The sequence below is a fragment of the Myotis lucifugus genome, unplaced genomic scaffold (assembly GCF_000147115.1).
Source record: "Myotis lucifugus unplaced genomic scaffold, Myoluc2.0 scaffold_175, whole genome shotgun sequence".
Classification (NCBI taxonomy): Eukaryota; Metazoa; Chordata; class Mammalia; order Chiroptera; family Vespertilionidae; genus Myotis; species Myotis lucifugus.
Window position 1 is genome coordinate 505544 of NW_005871223.1, and position 19615 is coordinate 525158.

The following is a 19615-nucleotide window of genomic DNA, read 5'->3' on the forward strand; positions in this document are numbered from 1 at the left end:
TGTAGTTTTCCATATCCTCATTTTTTTAAAGTGTTTTTTTTTTCTGCTCTGTTTGGATATTTTCTGCTACCTTGTTTTTCAAATTTCTGGTTCAGTGTTCTGCTGTTTATTCCTTCTAGTATATTCTTCATTTCAGATATTGTATTCTTCATTTCTGACTGGTTCTTTTTTGTATTTTCTATGTCCTTCTTCATGCTGTTGAAGTTCTCACTAACTGCCTTGAGCATCCTTGTAACCATTTTTTTCTTGAATTCTATATCTGGTAAATTGTTTGCCTTTATTTCATTTAGCTCTTTTTCTGGAGATTTCTCCTATTCTTTCTTTTGGGGCATGTTTCTTTATCTCCCTAATTTGGCTGCCTTTTCATGTTTGTTTCTATCTGTTAGGTAGATCTACTATGTCTCACAGTGTTGGTATGCTGACCTTACGTAGTAAGTGTCCTGTGTGTCCTTGTTGTGCACTCTCCTTGATTACCTCAGCCGGGTGCTCCAGGAATGTCCCTTGTGTGGATAATGTGAGCCCTCCTTTGGTAATTGAGCCTTGGTTGCTTTTGGTCCATCGTGCCTGGGGTCAACCCTCAGGCTAGCTGACTGTGAATATTGACCCCCAACCACTGTGTATGAACTGCAATGCAAGTGCTGGACACAAATGGAATTTGCCTCAGGAGTGTCTTGTACCTGCTGAGATCTTTTGGATATGCCCCTTATGAAGCAAATTGGATCCTGATCTAATGTTTAAACCTGGCCACTGGGTATGTTGGTCCTGGGGCCTCTTGGGAGGGGCTCTGATTCAGGTCAATATCAGCTGCTGCCTGTGTCTGGCCATGGGCACCTGTTTGAAGCTAAAAATTGGTACACAGTTTGTGGCTGCTTTTGCTGGATCTGGGTGTGTACAGGAAGGCCCAAGCTGCACACCAAGGTTGACTTTTACCAGCACTGGGATCTGGACAAGTCAACAAAAGACCCAAGGCACTTTGAAATCTGCATCTGTCTACCTCTGCCTGACAACTGCCTGTTAAAGTCAGTCACTGAGAGCCTCTGGAGGTATTCAAGTTGCATAAGATAGGTTCTCAATGAGTCCAGGTAGGTGCGAGTAGTGGTCACCAGACTGATACAGGTTCAAACTTGGTGACAGTGCTGGGTTTGAGGCCACTCAGTATCAGTTTCAGGGTATACCAAATCTAGCTGGCACTCACTAGGTGCTTGCACAACTTTATGGTGGGGGAGGGTTTCAAGGCATTATCAGGGTGAGGCCAGCAGAGTTTACCAGGCACAAACAGTCTAAGATTTGGCTGTGTGAAGGGAGGGCTCTGCACTGGTTGAGCATTCAAAGGAAAAATGGCCCCAGTCCTAGAGCCACACAACTCAGTTAGTCCCAGATTCTGCCAGTAGCCAGATCTCAGTAGGATGGGGCTAGTGGATCTCCCTTGAGGGCTTGGGGGAAGGAGAGGGGAGTGGCCCCCTCTCTGGAGCTACACAGCTCAGTCTGTCCCAGATTCTGTTCAGACCATGGCAGGGCGGAGCCAGGAGGAATCCAGCAGGTGACGTCAACAGGCAGCCCAGAGGGTGTGGCTATTGCATTCCCCCAAGCTGATGCCATAAGGAGGAGCATGCCCCACTCAAGAAAAATGTCATCTGTGGTGTGAAAGAGTGACTTAGCAAAGGAGTCTTACTTGCTATTTCTTCAGCTTTCATCACAGAGCCACAAACCTCAGCCTCTCCTCCTGCGAATCTAGTCCACCCTGCTCTTCTCAGCTGGAGCCCAGGGTGAGTGGTTCCAAGATTTTGTGCATTGGTCCTTTAAGACTGCATCTGTGTCTCTAGCAGACTCTTTTCTCTCCTGGAGGACAGACTCCCCGCTGATTTTCACAGTCAGATATTATATGGGTGCCTCTTCCTGGCTCTGGTGCCGTGGGCTGGAACGCCTGGTTTGGGGTTGAGACCTCATGCTTCACAGAGGAAACTTTGCAGCTGCGTTATCGCTCTGGAATCCCCGTCACAGCAGGCCCTGTGAGAGCTGGGCCAGGCATTTTGGCATCTCTTCCCTTCCTGCCAGTCTAGATGAGACTTCTTCTATAAATCCTTGGTTATAAGATTCCTGACCAGCTGGTCTTCAGTTGGTTATTTGGGTTGGTTCCTCTATATTTTAGTTGTAATTTCATTTTGGTCCTGGGAGGAAGTGAGTGTAATGTCCACCTAGTCTGCAGCCATTAGGGATCCCTACATGTTCTTTTGTGACATATTTATTCAAATATTTTATCCACGTTTAATATTTTCTTATTATTATTTTGTGGGAATTCTTTATGTATACTTGATTTCATGACTCTATCAGATATTAATATTATAAACATTTTTGTCCAATGTGTGAGTTGCCTTTACAATTACTTAATGTCTTAAGACAGCAAAATTTTTAATGTTGATGAGGCCAGATTTACCTTTCATAATTTGTATTTTGTGTATGCTATCTAATAAATCTTTGCCTGCTCCAATATTGATAAGATTTTCTCTTGTAAAACTACCTTACACTTAACTTTACTGCTCCTTCACTTCGTTATATTGTACCACCTTAAGTTCCTTGTAGTCAATTTCCCTTCTGACTCTTCTTCCTCTCTCTTAACAATGGACATTTCCAAGATTTTTCTCCCTTTGATTATCAAATAATGTGTGTTCCTCAAAAAAGATTTAGAAAACAAAAGAAGTGCAGTAATTATAATAATAATAGCACCAGTTTTGAGTGCAGCACTTACCATATGCTAACTATATAGTGGTGGAACGTGATGGTTAGGAGATCAAGTCTAAGAGTGAGGCTGCCTGGACTAAAATTCTGTTTCTATAACCTTCTAGTTGCATGGTCTTGGTTAGTGTTTTACTCAGTGAAAACTTACAAGATACAATAGCAATTTGCAGTCGAGTTTTTAGTAGCAAAGGATACAGAACAAAAGCATCAGAAAAAAAGATGTGCATCTTCAAAGTCCAGAGTTCAGGCATAAGCTTCCAGAGTTCTTCCTCATCTGAGGCCACACAGGATGTCCTTTTTCTCTGACAGAGAAGCACTGGGAGGTGTATGGAATGTCTCTGCCCAGGGAAGACTCTGATTCCTAAGGTTCAAGGCCTTTTTGTGAGGGCTAGTAGCATAGGCACATTCTGCTTCAAAATCTGCCATGACAATCAAAACTCTGGACCCAACACTAAAACCAAGTGCACATCAGCAGTCTTAATGTTAGTGCAAAGGAACCTGACAAGCCAGCAGGACATAGCCCATTGCTCCAGGTGTATATAACAAATCATTAATTACTAACACAAAAAACTCTCCAAGGGGCACATTCCCTGGGGTGGCCAAAGGTCAATCATGGTTCCCTTGGAGACAGCAAGGAGTTAGCAACTACACCTGCTGTGTTCACTCTTCTCACAAGTAGCCTCTCTAAAGCCTCACTTTTTTCATCTGTAAAATGAGAAAACAGATGTGCTTCCTTTATAGGGTTGTTGTGAAAATTAAATGAGATTATATATGTAAAGCTTTCAGCATTATTTTGGTACATAGTTATTGCTCAATGACTACTAGATATTATTAATACTAAGCATTTCCTCCTCTGTCATATAAGGCTGACAGTATTTGTTTCATTGCCTATAGCAAGACTAAAATGCAGTCCTAGCTGGTTTAGCCCAGTGGATAGAGCGCCGGCCTGCAGACTGAAAGGTCCCGGCTTCAATTCCAGTCAAGGGCACATGCCTGGGTTGTGGGCTCAGTCCCCAGTAGAGGGTGTGCAGGAGGCAGCCCATCAATAATTCTCTCTCATCATTGATGTTTCTATCCCTCTCTCCGTCTCCCTCCCTCTCTGAAATCAATAAAAATATATTTTTTAAAAAATAATAAAATGTAGGCCTAGTAGATAGAGAGCTTAGCATAGGGCTTGGCCTTAGATCCCTATGCTAAGCTCTCTATCTACTACATGCTATGCACTCTGATATATTTGTATTCTATTTAATGTGTTGTTGTTTTTTCAAAAATGTTTGTCAAATATACTAGGGAAAAATGGGTTACTACTCAATGTTCTTGGGTTCCTAAAGTTGGGTAAATGACACTTGGCCCCTCTCTCTTTTTTTCTCCTACACTCCATCTGTCTTGGTTGGTTTGCCCTAGAAGTAGAGCCAAAGATACAGGTTATTTGGGAAGTGATATAAAGAAACAGAGGACAGAAATGAGAAGGAAAAAGCTAAAACGAGGTGTTATTGAGCCAGTTGCTGCTGTGGGTGACTGGGGCTCAGTCCTACTGGGAGCCTGTGGGGATCTGGGTAGAATTCCCTCAGAATGGTTTCTCCAAAGGATGGAAGTCTGGGACATTTATCCACAGACTTCTCTCCTCCTTAGTTGAGTGTGTCTAATTCACTTCCCCACCTGGCTGCAGAAAAAATGGAGAGGTGAAAAGTGGGTACCTGCATGGGGCTGTCATCTTGCATAGAAGCCTCCACAAAGCCTCCACTGAAATACCAGTGAGCCAAGAGCATATGGGCAGAGCACAAAAAGCAGCTGCTGCTTCCTCTAAGCAGGAAGGAGTAAACATAGGCATCTCTGTCCAATACATAGTGCCTTCCCCTAGGCAGCCAATCTCAGGGTCTTGCTGCCATTCAGACAGGCATAACCTGAAGAACTTGCTTTTCCAGGCTTGGCTCTCAACACATAATTATAATTTAGAAAAATCTTCTGCCTTTCTGAACAAAGCTATTTTTCTGCTGTAGACTCAGATAAAAATCGAATTTTAGTTGTAGTTAGAAATGCCTTCTAGATCAAAAGGTAACTCCTCATTCCATTGATGCCCATCATTGCTTCAGTGGGTGGGGAGGAGGGGATTGAGGGGAAAAAGAAAAAGCTCTAAAACGAGTTCCAGAATATTCTTTCTCTTACTTTAATCACACTTCCTAAATATTCATAATATAGGATGGTTATAGCCTAATTTATTTATTTATAAAATTTTCTAAAATTGGATAGTGTTTTCATTTTCTCAGTATCAAAAATAATATTGTAGCAAACATCTCTATATATAAAAGCCTAAGCGACCATTATGACCAGACAACCCGACAACAGGACGACTGGCCTGTAGCTATGATGCACACTGACCACCAGGGGACAGATGCTCAATGCAGGAGCTGCCCCCTGGTGGTCAGTGTGGTCCAACAACCAACCCCCGAAGTCCCTACCCCTCACCACCCCCCCAAACTCCCGTGGTCCCTCCCCACAGCCGGCTGGTCTGGATCCGCCCCAATTGCCCACCAGGCCAAGGGACCCCACCTGTGCATGAATTTGTGCACTGGGCCTCTAGTCATTGCACATAATTCTTTACCTGAGTTTCATATCATTTTACCAAGAGAGATAGGTCACAGTGGAAATAGAGAGTTAAAGAGTATGGACGCTGTAAAAGCTTTTGATCCATATCCACCTGTTGCTTTCCAAAAAGTGTAGATTTAACCAATTTGTACTCTCACCAGTCATGTGTGTGCATAGGGAAATTTAAAAACATTTTTAAAAATCTCAGTGTTGAAAATTTAGCAAGTATAGAAAAGTGTAAATCGTCATAGTAATAAATAACCCACAACCTTCAGACAGCCACTACTAACATTTTAATATATTTTAGTCTTTTTCATTCTTATATAATGTACATGTATAATTTAAGAACAAAATAGAACATACCACATATAGAGTTTTATAATCTGGCTTTCTCATCTAATATTACATTCCATTTCCCAAAAAGATAAGGTAAATGGTTGCACAATGTTTTATGGGTGTCCGTTAGGAATCGTGTTTGGCTCCTATGAACAGAGTTTGACTAATATAAACATAACGGTTTATTTTTTCTCATGTAATGAGACATCTGGAAGGTGGCAGTTGATGGCTTTGTTACAGTGGTTCCAGGATATCAGAATTGCAGTCGCTATGATTCTCCTGGCTTTTCTCTCATTGTCTCCAAACGGCTGTTGGAACTCAAGCCATCATGCCAGTTATCAAGACAGTTGGGGCCAGGCAGCAATCTAGGCAGCTGCAAGTCCCACCCATGGACTTCTACTTATATCTTATTGGCCACCGTAATCTTCAAGGAAGGCTGTGAAATACAGTTTTTTTTTAGCTAAGCACATTGCTGGCCACAATAATATAGGATCTTGTTAATGACAAATAAGAGGAGAATGGATATTGGGCAGCCAGCAATCTGCCACAGCCTTATAAGTATGGATGTAATATTTTATTTAACCAATCTCCTATGGAGTAGTATTTATTTTTTTCCTAATTTTCACCATTATGCCAATTGCCATAGTAAGCATCCATACACAAGCATCTCTTAATTGTTTCTTATGATAAATTTCCAGATGGAATTAATAAATTAAATCATGGAATGCAAAATTGCTTTCCAGAAAGGTTCTACTTTCTGCAGCAGCATATAAAACCACTGGGCAGTTATTCTGAGAATCATTCATTGAATACGTGCTTTCCATCCAACTCCAGATGGTCCCTTGTGATTCTTTCTTGAATATTAATATTCTTCACAAATGTTAGAAAATGTAATCAATCCTTAAATAGAATATGTCAAAGTGGCAAATGCTGAGCAGTATGTCTTTAATTAATTAAATATATACCAGAAGAAAATGTCCTTGTGGAATGAGCCTGCAAAGTGACACATTTTAGACTGGTAAGTTCTTATATTTTCATTTTTTAAGAAGTTCCTGAAGTAGTTTTGATGCCAATAATGACATGGGGCCACAGGAGAAAGGATGACAAGGAAAAGACCCATCTGAGAATCATTAAGAAGCCTCAATCAATTTAGGATCTTTAAAGTTTAATATTAGAAGCTATTATGGAAGATATGAATCTTGATACAACTATTGCTATTCTGCAAACCAATGCAATTTTAGCAAAGTTTTGAAGCCCCATCTATTGACTTGTATTCTAGTGGAACTAATGTTAGCAGAAACAGCATAGCTAAGTCATTGAGCTAGATTCCTCCACAGACACAAGTGAGAGCCAAAATTTGAAATACTTACTGGTGTATACAGATAATATGTTCTAAAAATTTATACTTCAAATGAATTTATGGTAAATTAAATTGAAATGTTTAAGGCACTGTGGAACTACATAAAAAAAAACCTCAGAGTAGCTCACATTCAATTAATGTAGTAAAATTAAAAAGTGATTGCAGCAAATGCTTTAGTAAAGAAGATCACTTTTTAAATAAGAATAATCACCCAGTTGTTCATTTTTTGAGAGTTTGGTTTGTACTCCCAGGTTTCTTTAAGGCAAGGCAGGGCTTTAAATGCTGTCAAAATTTCCATGGTCTTTAGCTTGTCTTGCTCAACAAAGATGAAAGCCATTGGAAAAGTTACATTTGCACTGCGTTCTTAGAATTTAGTCTGTGTTTTAAATAGTGCTGTGTATGGTCACCTAGGTCCATGGAATGTCACACATGTACCTATTTCATGTGTAACACAGCTCAACACTTGAGGGCAGATTTTATTGCCCATATCTCACCCCCAGGGAGCAGGGGCCATCACTCGCTCAGGAGGGAGGAGACTAATTTCACCTCCCTGAGGCACAAGCAGTCCAGTCCCAGTGCTTCAAACTAGACCTGTCCCCATCGTAGGAGGCCAATAAATATTTGTTGAATTTTTTATATGGTACAAACCAAATTTATGTCTAAGTGGTAGGATTATATTTGAATTTCTTCTTTTTGCTTTTTTATATTTTATGAATTTCCTGCAAGACATAGCTGGGACATTTGTGATCAGGTAACTGTGTGCATACCTGCATGTTTGGGGCATTCCAGATCATAGTTCCTGGAACATTTCTGCTAACTTTTTTGAACTAGTTGAAATGGGTTTGTTGTATCATACTGAATTGAGTGTCTTTATTAAATATACTTAAGCATTTAACTTTTATATTTAAATTAGACATGAGTTTTGAATTCAACTTTTATTTCGCAGTACAAATTAGGTAATGAACAGAGACTAAAAGAAAATTAGTAAATATATCAATCAATTGAACTCAAACTTTTTACTTAAATTAAGTCTTTAAAACCAACAATGGAACACAATAATATATGAATACTACAGTCTTACATTTTATGCTAATAATTTATTTATATAATTAAAAATTCAGACTGGCCAGTGTGGCTCGGCAGTCAAACGTCAACCCAGAAACTAAGAGGTCACTGGTTCGATTCCTGGTGAGGGCACATGCTTGGGTTGTGGGCTCGATCCCTAATGGGGGATGTGTAGGAGGCAGCCGATCAATGATGTTCCTCTCTCATTGATGTTTCTCTGTCGCTCTGCCTTCCTCTCTCTCTAAAAAGAAAAAAAAATCATTAAAGACATATTTTTTAAAAAAGAGATACATTTTTAAAAATTCAGATTCGGAGATTTGTTCTTTCTATTTGTGATTTTCCTACTTACTTAAGCCTTTATTTCATCAATATTAAGAAAATTATATAAAAATTTTCATGGATTTTTATTAAACCAAATGTACTGCTTATGGTTTAAATATTTTTAATGATTTGGCCATAACATACTTTTATTTTTATTTCTTCAGATAAGATTTTTTCAAATTAATTTTTAATTTTTTTAATTATACATTCAATAGCATTTTGTATTAGTTTCTGGTATACAGCATAGTGGTTAAACTATCATTTATTTTACCAAGTGTTCCTCGCTGATATTTCCAGTACCAAACTGGCCCCATACAACATTACATTATTGACTATATTTCCTCTGCTGTACTTTACATCCTCATGACTATTTTGTAACTACCAATTTGTACTTCTCAATCCCTTCACCTTTTTCACCCAGACCCAAACCCCCTCCCCTCTGGCAAACATCAATCTGTTCTCTGTATCTATGAGTCTTTTTATGTTTTGTTTGCTCATATATATTGTTCTTTAGATTCCACATGTAAGTGAAACCATATGGTGTTTGTACTTCTCTATCTGACTTATTTCACTTAACATAATGCCCTCTCCATCCATGCTATTGCAAATGATAAGATTTCATTCTTTTTATAGCCAAGTAATAGTTCCATTGCATATATGTATCTTTTTTTTTTTTTTTTGGCCACTCATCTATTGAAGGTTACTTGGGTTGCTTCCATAGCATAGCTATTGTAAATAATGCTGCAATGAACATAAGGGTGCACATATTCTTTTGAATTAGTGTTTTGAGGTTCTTCGGCTATATACCCAGAAGTGACATCACTGAATCATAAGGCAGTTATATTTTTAATTTTTTGAGGAACCTCCATACTGTTTTCCACAGTGACTGCACCAATCTGCATTCCCACCAACAGTGCACAAGGTTCCCTTTTCTTCACATCCTGGCCAACACTTGTTTGTTGATTTATTGATGACTAGAGGCCCGATGCATGAAATTTGTGTAAGAGTAGGCCTTAGTTCCCCCAGCTGCCAGCACTAGCTTCCCTCTGGCACCTGGGACCCGGGCTTCCCTCGCAGCCCTGGCTTCATCTGGAAGGTCTTCCAGAAGGATGTCCGGTCTAAGTAGCATATTACACTTTTATTATAATAGATAGCCATTCTGACAGATGTGAAGTGATATCTCATTGAGGTTTTAATTTCCATTTCTCTGATGATTAGTGACATTGAGTATTTTTTCATATGTCTATTGGCCATCTATATGTCCTCTTTAGAAAAGTTTCTATTCAGGTCCCTACTGTGTGTGTGTGTGTGTGTGTGTGTGTGTGTGTGTGTGTGTGTATTTGATTTCAGAGAGGAAGGGAGAGGGAGATAGAGATAGAAACATCAATGATGAGAATCATTGATCAGCTGCCTCCTGCACGCCCCCTACTGGGGATTGAGCCCGCAACACAAGCATGTGCCCTTGACTGGAATTGAACCCGGAACCCTCCAGTCTGCAGGCTGACGCTCTATCCACTGAGCCAAACCAGCTAGGGCCCTAGTCCATTTTTTAATTTGATTGTTTATTTTCTTAAGGTTGAGTTTTTTATAAATTTTGGATGTTAATTCTTATTAGTTGTACCTTTGGAGACTATGTTCCCCATCCAGTGAGTTGTCTTTCCATTTTGTTGAAGGTTTTCTTTGCTGTGCAAAAATATTTTACTTTGATGTAGTCCCATTTGTTTATTTTTTCTTCTGTTTACCTTGCCTGAAGAAATTTACCAGAAAATGTATTGCTAAGAGAAATGTCCAAGATTTTACTGCCTCTGTTTTCTTTTAGGATTTTTATGGTTTCGAGTCTTACATTTAAACCTTTAATCCATTTTTAGTTTATTCTTGTGTATGGTGTAAGAAGGTGGTCTAGTTTTATTTTTTTGCACAAATCTGTCCTATATATCTAACACCATTTATTGAATAGACTATCTTTACCCCATTATATTTTCTTGCCTCCTTTATCAAATATTAATTAACCATAAAGGTGTGGGTTTATTTTTGGGCTCTCTATTCTGTTCCATTGATTTATATGTCTGTTTTTATGCCAGTACCATGCTGTTCTGATTACTATGGCCTTATAGTATAGTTTGATATCTGGTAGCATGATCTCTCCAACATTGTTCTTTCTCAAGATTGTTGGGACTATTCAGGGTCTTTTGTGGTTCCATATGTATATTTGAAATATTTGTTCTAGTTCTGTGAAATATGCCATTGGTATCTAGCTAGAAATTGCATTGAATCTATAGATTGCTTTAGGTAATATGGACATTTTAATGATGTTAATTCTTCCTGTCCATGAACACGGTATATGATTCTATTTGTATCTTCTTCATTTTCTTTCTTCAGGGTCTTATAATTTTCTGAGTACAGGTCTTTTACATTCTTGGTTAAACTTATTCCTAGTCATTTTATTTTTCGTATTCAATTGCAAATGGGATTGTGTTCTTAGTTTCCCTTTCTGATAGTTCACTATTGGTTAAAATGCAACTGATTTCTGGATAGTTATTTTGTATCCTGCTACTTTACTGAATTCATTTATCAGTTCTAATAGTTTTTTTGGTGGCATCTTTAGGGTTCTTTATATACAGTATCATGTCGTCTGCAAATAATGACAGTTTTACTTGTTCCTTTCCAATTTGGATGCCTTTTATTTCTTCTTTTTGCCTGATTGCTGTGGCTAAGACTACGTTGAATGAGTGTGAAATTCCTGTTTTATATCAATTTTTTTGTTTTGTTAATCCTCACCCAAGGATATTTTTTCCATTGATTTTTAGAGAGAGTAGAAGAGAGGGAGAGAGGGGGAGAGAGAAAGAAACATCAATGTGAAAGAGACATATCCCACATGTGGCCTGACAGGGGATGGGGATCAAACCTGCAACCCAGGTACACGTCCTTGCTCGGATATCGAACCTACAACCCTTCAGTTCATGGGCAGGTGCTCTAACCACTAAGCACAACAGCCAGGGCTAATTCCTATTCTTAAGGGAAATGCCTTTAGTTTTTCCCCATTGAGCATCATGTTAGCTGTGGGTTTGTCACATATTGTATTCTTCATTTCTGACAGGTATATGGTTTTTATGTCCTTTTTTATGCTTGCTATCTCTTTGTTGAAGTTCTCTCACATTTTATTGGGCATCCTTAATACTATTTCTTTTAACTCTATATCTAGTAAATCACTTGCCTCCAATTCATTTAGCTCCTTTTTCTGGAGATTTCTCCTGTTCTTTCATTTGGAGCATATTTCTTTGTATGCTCACTTTGGCTGCCTCTTTGTGTTTGTTTCTAAGTATTAGGTAGATGTGCTGTCTCCCTTTCCGGGTAAGGTGGCTTTATGTAGAAGGTGTCCTTTGGGACCCAGTGGCACATTCTCCTTGATCATCTGAGCTGGGTGCTCCAGGAATGTCCCTTGTGTGAATTATATGAGCCCTCCTCTTGTCATTGTGTCTTTTTTTAAAATATGTTTTTTATTGATTTCAGAGAGAGGGAGAGAAAGGAAGCAAGAGATAGAAACATCAATGATGAGAAAGAATCACTGATCAGCTGCCTCCTGCACAGCCTCTACTGGGGATCAAGCCCGAAACCCGGGCATGTGCCCTGACCAGGAATCAAACTGTGACCTCCTGGTTCATAGGTCAATGCTGAACCACTGAGCCTCGCGGGCCGGGCTTGTAATTATGTCTTGATTGCTATTGGCCTGTTCATGCATGAGGTTGACCTTCAGGCTGTCTGATTGTAAGATTCAGCCCCAACCACAGTGTATGAGCTGCTGTGCAGGTGCTGACCACACAAAGCCTAATTCACCTTAGCAGGGTCTGGAGCCTGCCGAGATATCCCTTGATATCTAATTAGATCCTGCTCTGTTTAAAGCTCAGCCACTGTGTGTGTTGTTCTGGGGTCTCTTGGGAGGGACTCTGCTGCAGGTCAATGTCAGATGCTGTCTGTGACTAGCCCTGGGCAACCTGTTAGGAGCTACAAAGTGATACATAGTTTGTGGTTGCCTCTGCTGGGCCTGTGCGTTTGTGGAGAGTACCAAGCTGTCCATCAGCACCCAACCCGGAGTCAGGTCAGCCAAAGGCCCAGGGAAACCTGAGATCTGCCTGCCAATTGCCTGTTAGGTTCAGTCACTGACAGAGCCTCTGGTGGTACTTGAGTTGTATGAGGTAGGTTCTTAGTGCATCACCAGATAGGGGCAAGTGGTATTCACCAGACTGGTACAGGTTCAAACTTGGTGCTAGTGCTGGGTCTGAGGGCTTTCAGCAAAAGTCCCAAGATATATCAGGTCTAGCTGCCATCCATTCGGTGCCCAGACCTTTGTGATGGGGTGGAGTCTCAGATAATTGTCAGTGTGAGGCCAGCCAAGTTTATCAGACCCAAACAGAACAGGATTTGGCCGTGTGAAGGGAGGGCTCTACACTGGTAAGGCTTGTGAGGTAAAAATGGCCTAGAGCCACACAACTCAGTCTGTCCTGTATTCTGCCCAGACCTTCTGGAGAGCCCCAGTTTGGCAGGGTGGGGCCGCCAGGAATCCAGAGGTTGGGGTTAGTGGATCTCCCACGAGAGAGAGATGCTGGTTAGGCTCACAGGAAGGTGGGAGTAATGGACCCTACTACAGAGCCACAAAACTCAGCCCTTGAGCCTGCCCAGAACTCTACACTCTGGGCCCCAGGCAGCTGACTTTATCACGGGTTGTGAACTTCCCAGGGTGGGGCAACAAGAAGTCTGAAGGGTGGAGTTATTGCATTCCTCCAGGCTGATGCAATAAGGAAGGTGTTCCATCCAGAAAGATGGCCTCTGCGGCATAACAGAGGGACTCAGCACAGGGACCCTGGTGGCTGTGCCTTCAGCTCTTTCCTGGGAGCCACAAAGCCCATTTGCTCCTCCGCAACTTGAGCCTTCTCTGTTCCTCTTCTGGAGCCCATGGTGAGTGGCTGCAAACGAGATTTTGTGCGTTGGACTTTTAAGAGGGTGCCTGTGCCTCTAGCAGACTTTCATCTCTCCCCGGTGGGCAGAATCCCTGATGATTTTTCACAGCCACATGTTATGTGGGCACCTTTTCCTGACTCTGGTGCTCTGGTTTGGGGGGACTAATATGGGGTTTGAGACCCTTTGCTTCTCAGAGGGAGCCTTGGTTGCTGAGATATCCCTCTGTGATCTCAGCTGCCTCCTGTGGGAGCAGGGCCAGCCCATTCGCATCTCTGCCCTTCCTACCAGTCTCAATGTGGCTTCTTCTGTAAATCCTTAGCTATAGGACTTCTGTTCAGCTAATCTTTGATTGATTATTCTGGTTGGTTGTTCTATATTTCAGTTGTAATTCCAGTTTGGTCCTGGGAGGAAGTGAGTGTAACTTCCACCTAATCCACTACCATCTTAGATCCAGTTCATCATACACTTTAAAATTCAACTATAATTTAATGAGCTTATATAAGTTATCATTGCAATGTAAATTCCTCTATCACTTTTGTCACTACTAGTATAATCGTTTTCATTTATTATTACTAATAATTAGTTAGTATGTGTTTATTATGTACCAGGAAGTGTACTGTTTTCATATAATAATTCATTTAGTTATTATAATAACTCTATGAGATGCATATTATTATTTCCATCTTAAGAAATTGAGGCATAAAGATAAAAGTGACCCACCAAATATTACACAGCTAATTATTGAAATTCAATATCAGAATTTGAACCTAACCCATATTTTAATTGCTATGTTCTACTGTCTCCCAATTTCATACATCTATTTTTCCATCAAGATGTAAGATCCTTAAGAGCAAGGACCATGTCTTACTCTACCTCTGGTGCCCAGACCCACACAGAGAACTTAGTGAACATTGAGATAAACTGAATTTGTTTAAACTTTGGTCTGTAATTTGAGGGAAAACAACAACAAAAAAACTTTACAAAACTGTTTCTTCACAAGTGAGTTCAGTTGTAGCTGATCTTTTTCCTGCTCTAAGCTGTTTAAGAGCTTGTTTTGTTGTCCTATAGAAAAATGGACAATTTACAACAACCAAAAAGATAAAAATAACTCTTAGCCTATGAAAAGATAGTCAGATTTCCTAATAGTAAAAGAAATGTAATTTAAAACTACACTGAGGTAAGATTTTATAATTACACGAGGAGCCCAGCTCCCGATTGGGAATCGCGGGGCGCGGCCCACCCACCTGCCGCCCTGCCTTGACGCTGAACCTGTCCACGCAGAGCGCCTGGCCCAGCCCCCAAGCCCTCTGGCCTCCTCTGGCCGCTTCAAGCCCCACACTCAGTCCCTCCAGAGGCCTTGGGCTGGTCCCGCCTTCTCTGGGCGCCTCCGCTTCCACCCCATCTCCGGAATAACACGGCAGCTCCGCCCCATCATGGCGCCCCCGGAGAAGAGCGGAAGCCTGTGCAGTGCTCCGTCCCCTGGCAGGTGGGCCGCGGGGCACTCAGAGTGCCAGCGGTGGGTGGGGAAGGACTGTCCCGCCTCCTCTGGGCGCCTCCCCACTTCCGCCCGTCTCCAGAGCAACGCCCGGGCTAATACGCTAATGACCTGGTCGTTACCGTTAGGGTGTATCAACCATTAGCATATTAGCTCTTTATTAATATATATTGATGAGGTGGTACAGTGATGGTACTCTCATATATTATTGGTGGAAATGCAGAATGATAAACCCCTATGGGAATACATTTTTCATAAACTAGCAAATTATTTATTTACCCTTTGACTCATAAATCCAGTTTTTAAGAATTTACTGTAGGAGCCTCTCAACTTCAGTTTTACTCTTTAATACCTGCTCTGTGATAACAGACAGGACTCAAAGCATTTCTCCATAACAGACAGCACAATGTTTAGCTTTGTCAGTAGAGGGCGCAGGAGGAACATTGCAGAAGGAAGGGGGCTATTGTGGTTCTGAGGTGCTGGGGTTTGCTCTTACTTGCTCCTTGCCACAGCGTCCATTATGGTATGCAATGGGGATAATGAGGGTGGAAGTGAAGGTGATGATGAAACCAAGTGGTGTTGGAGTGCCTGGTCCCTTAGAGAGTTCCAGCCCCAGCCCAAGCCTCATGACCAGCTTGCTGTGGACCTCCTGGTGGGGATACCAAGTGTTCCAGGGGGGGCCCTGACCAATTCTGTGCCTATGTGTCAGAGGGTTGTTTCCTGCTTGCCTGGCAACTGTGGAAAACTTTGGCCTAGGAAAGCCAGCAAATTCTCCGCCATCTAGGAGGCTGCAACCATGCCTTCTCCAAATAGGTTTAACTCTACTGGAAGGATTCCTCCCTTCCAATTTTGTCCTATCTGGGTTCTCTCCTTCAGCCATAGGGCATTCTTTAGAGCAGTGGTTGAGAAACCATGGCCTGCTGGCTAAATCCAACTCACCAACTCTTGTAAATAGGATTTTATTGGCACACAACCATACCCATTTATTTAGGTAAGGGCTTTGCATCTATCAAAACAGAGATCTCCGTAAACTATTTGGGGTGACTTTCAGAATATGATTATTGAGTGAAAAAAAAGCACAAAAGCATTTACCAGCATATAGCCCTGGCTGGTGTGGCTCACTTGGGCGTCATCCTGTGTACTGAAGGGTTGCTGATTCGATTCCCAGTCAGGGCTTGATCCCTGTGGGGGGTGCAGGAGGCAGCTGATTGATGTTTTACTTTTGCATCTCTCTTTCTCTCTCTCTACAAGTCAATTTAAAAAAAAAAAAAGAGTATATGTAGTATGTCATGTGAGTAAGAAAGTTTCTCATTTCTTAAAAAACACACAAAAACATAGGAAGGAGAAGACAAATTAATAATATTGGTTGCCTAGCGATGATGGGTTGGAAATAAAATGAATAGAGGAGGAATCAACACTTCTCTGCATATAGTTTTGACTTTAAAACTTTGTTAATGTTTTACACATTCAAAAATGAAATAAATCAACAAGGATAAGAAAAAAGAAAATTGAATGCAAACAGAAACCAATGAACCATATTTTAAATTAATAGCATGACCGCATGAAAGAAAAAGAAAATAAATAATAAAAGTAATATTTGGACCAATACTTTATCTAAATACTCTCAGTTGAAAAAAAATTGCAAAACAGAAATATTAAAATCTGCTTAACAGGTTCTTTTGTAGGCCATAATTATAGTAATTTTGAAACTATTTTGATGGATTATAAAATTAAGCAAACAAATATATACATTGAGGTGTTAGGAGCCAGGCTTCTCACTGTAGGAGAAGATAGATACAAATTGAAATGGGAGGAGGCTAAAATGAGTACTGAGGTATTTGTTGCACTGGAGTTAGAGTAATCTAGATAGACAGATATAAAGGTAGATAGACAGACAGAAAGTCAGAAGAAATAAAACCCCGACAGCAATAAGCAACCCAGTGGCCAGATCTTGGTTTTTAAATGTCACTATGCTAAAAGAAGCCAGGGATTCTTGAAAACCTGGCTGATTCTGGGCTGAAACAGTAAGATACAAGGTGAGCCTGGATCATCTTATTGTGCTAGAAAATAAGGACAAGCTCAAAAAATTATAGGAACAACCCTAGCTGGTTTGGGTCAGTGAATAGGCCTTCGGAATGAAGGGTCCTGAGTTCAATTCCAATCAAGGGCACGTACCTCAGTTGCAGGCTCAATCCCTGGCCCTGGAATCTCCCCTCCCTTCCACTCTTTCTAAAAATCAATGGAAAAATATCCTTGGGTGAGGATTAACAAGACACACACACACACAATGTGGGAACATTTCAAGGGACATGGAAGCTATTGGAGGGGATTTTACTGGTCAAACTGGTCACTGATGATAATTTTGTCACCTCATTTAATAGCAGACTTCCTAACATATTAAGTATTTAATAAATGAAGGGTGAATCACATGTTCAGAACAGATCAATTTCTTGTCTCTCTGATTGGCTTCTCTGCTCCTTACTGTCCTTGTTTTGTTAAGTGTTAACACCATGATTTGGACCTTGTATATCCTGTGGGTGCTGACTTAACATAACACATTTCACCCACTTTAAGAACTTTCATAATTCTTTTTTATTCTTGTGTAAGGGTATCTCAGTAAATTTGGATGAGGACCCAGGAGTACCTGGCCAGCTTACTAATCATTCCCACCCCCGTGCCATTATTCTGAAGAAGTTGGGTAAACAATAGAAATGGGAGGGGAGAATTAACCAGTCTTTTGCTGGTATCTGTGTTTACCAGTTAGGGTTCATCAGAGAATTGGAAGCATAAAGAGTGCTAGCTTGTAAGTGATTTACTGAGAGAATTTGACCTGACATGGGAGTGGGAGCTGGCGACCGCCTGTGGGAGCCTGTGGCTCTGCTTCTGGTGGCTGTCCTGTCCTTGGGGAGAGAAGCGGGGACAAGCTGGCACCCAGGTCATTTCCCAAGGCCTCCAAACCTCCCACTTTGATGCTAGGGTCCTGCAAGAAAAGTTGGTGCCTGCCCCAAAGCTAACAACCCCCTGACTCAGGAGTCAGAGAAACTGTGGGAGGATGGGGAGGCAGCTGGAGGAGCCTTAGGCTTGGCAAGGAAGGTTTCAGGGTCCCTGGAAGTTATCAATTACTTGTTAAAGAAAAACAGAGAAGAAAGGAGGAAGGACACATTGGTCAGGATAGGCTGGCTTGAACTGTGACAACAACCCCAACCTCAGTGGACTAAAGCTAGATTTCTACCTTATCCACTGTCCTCGTCCTTTCATGGGACAGTGGTAAGGCTTTGTTTCCTCTGGGCATTGCAAGTTCCAGCTGATGGAGTGGCCACCACGGCAGGGCTGCTGGGAGTGTGATGTTAAGGTGATGGTCCCAGTGTGATCCCACCCCACCCCCACCAGCACTGTGTTCCCTTGCTGTGTGGTTCACTCATCATAAAAGAAGGAAAGAGCCCTGAAGTGTCTCACATCTGTAATCAAAGTTAAGTGGAACTTGTTATTCTCACCACAATTCATTGGCCACAACTGGTCATATGACAACACCCAACACAAAGTGTCATGAGATGACAGATATCCAGAAATATTCAGAGAGAACCATTGACTCCCACAGAGATGTGGGAGGGATGTGGAATCCTGTTCCATACGTATGTTTGGGGAATGAATTACATTGACCAAAATGTCCGTCCCTGAAGCATTGCTTCCCTTGGATAACTTCCTGTTCCAGAGCCTCCATTTCTGCCTTACAACCCCCAGAACAAAAGACAAACGCCTTTATGAGGTCACTCCAGATGCTCTAACTGTGCCCAGAGGAGGAGTCAGGCACAGCAGGACATTCTGGGGACAGATGGTGCAGACCCTCCCAGGGACGATAAGGAGAAATTAAGGGACCTCAGTGGATCCAAGTCTGATGGGAGAAAGACAATGCACACGCCTGTCACTGAGAAGGGGTTATGCTGGATCCCTCGGCCAGGGGGCTGACTGCCAAGATCAAAATGAGTTATTTTCACAAAAATTATCTGGAAGCTCAAGGCAGCCTTGTTCTGGGATGTGGGTAAAGATATGGCCTCCTCTTCAGTGGGGACCCGGCCCCAAAATTCTGCATTGCCGGGTTATCAGGGTCAATGGTGGTTCAGGCTTGGGACAGCTGACCGCTTTGGTACAGTGTGGTTTGGGCAGATATGGGTGGGAAATGGCACTGGGTATCTTGATAACAAAGGAAGCAGCAGTGCCTTGGCAGTGGTGGAAGATGTCAGAGGCGATGGTTATGCACACGCCCATGGAGAGATGGTGCCAGTGAAGAGTGGGCCTTCCACAAGTAGCAAGAAAACTGGGCTTCTAGGTGCACAGGGGGCCACTCTGAGAATAGGCAATTTACTCATCTATGCAATAGTTACTGGACACCCACTATTTAGATAGCAAAAAAAAAAAAAATGGAGAAAGTCCCTGACTTAATGGAACTTACATTCCAAAGGGAGAGACTGGCAAAACAGAAACATATCCATAACTAACTGTGAAAAGTGGTAAGCGCTACAAGACAGTAAAAACATACACACATACTATTTTATTATGTATAATACAATTTTAGTGTATAAGGTGAGATACTTCGCATTTCTTCTATTGTGAATTAGAGTAGAATAACATTATTATGATCCCAATTTTACTACTAGGCTATTGAAGCTGGGAGATCTGCAAGGCCATCTGCCACATTGCCACAACTTTCACAGACTCCACAGGCCTTGACCATGAAGGATGACAGGTCTTCATTGATGGGG

The 19615-nt window shown here is 41.5% G+C and overlaps 1 protein-coding gene across 1 annotated transcript in view; it reads left to right on the top strand.

Moving 5' to 3' along the window:
- The first annotated feature begins 13224 nt into the window (after nucleotides 1–13224).
- The window catches only part of LOC111827494 (mediator of RNA polymerase II transcription subunit 12-like protein), a 129637-nt gene continuing 123246 nt past the window's right edge, over nucleotides 13225–19615 (top strand). Inside the window, exon 1 of the mRNA XM_023760177.1 lies at nucleotides 13225–13357. The gene's annotated coding sequence lies outside the window, so the exon portion shown is untranslated. The remainder of the gene's footprint in view (nucleotides 13358–19615) is intronic.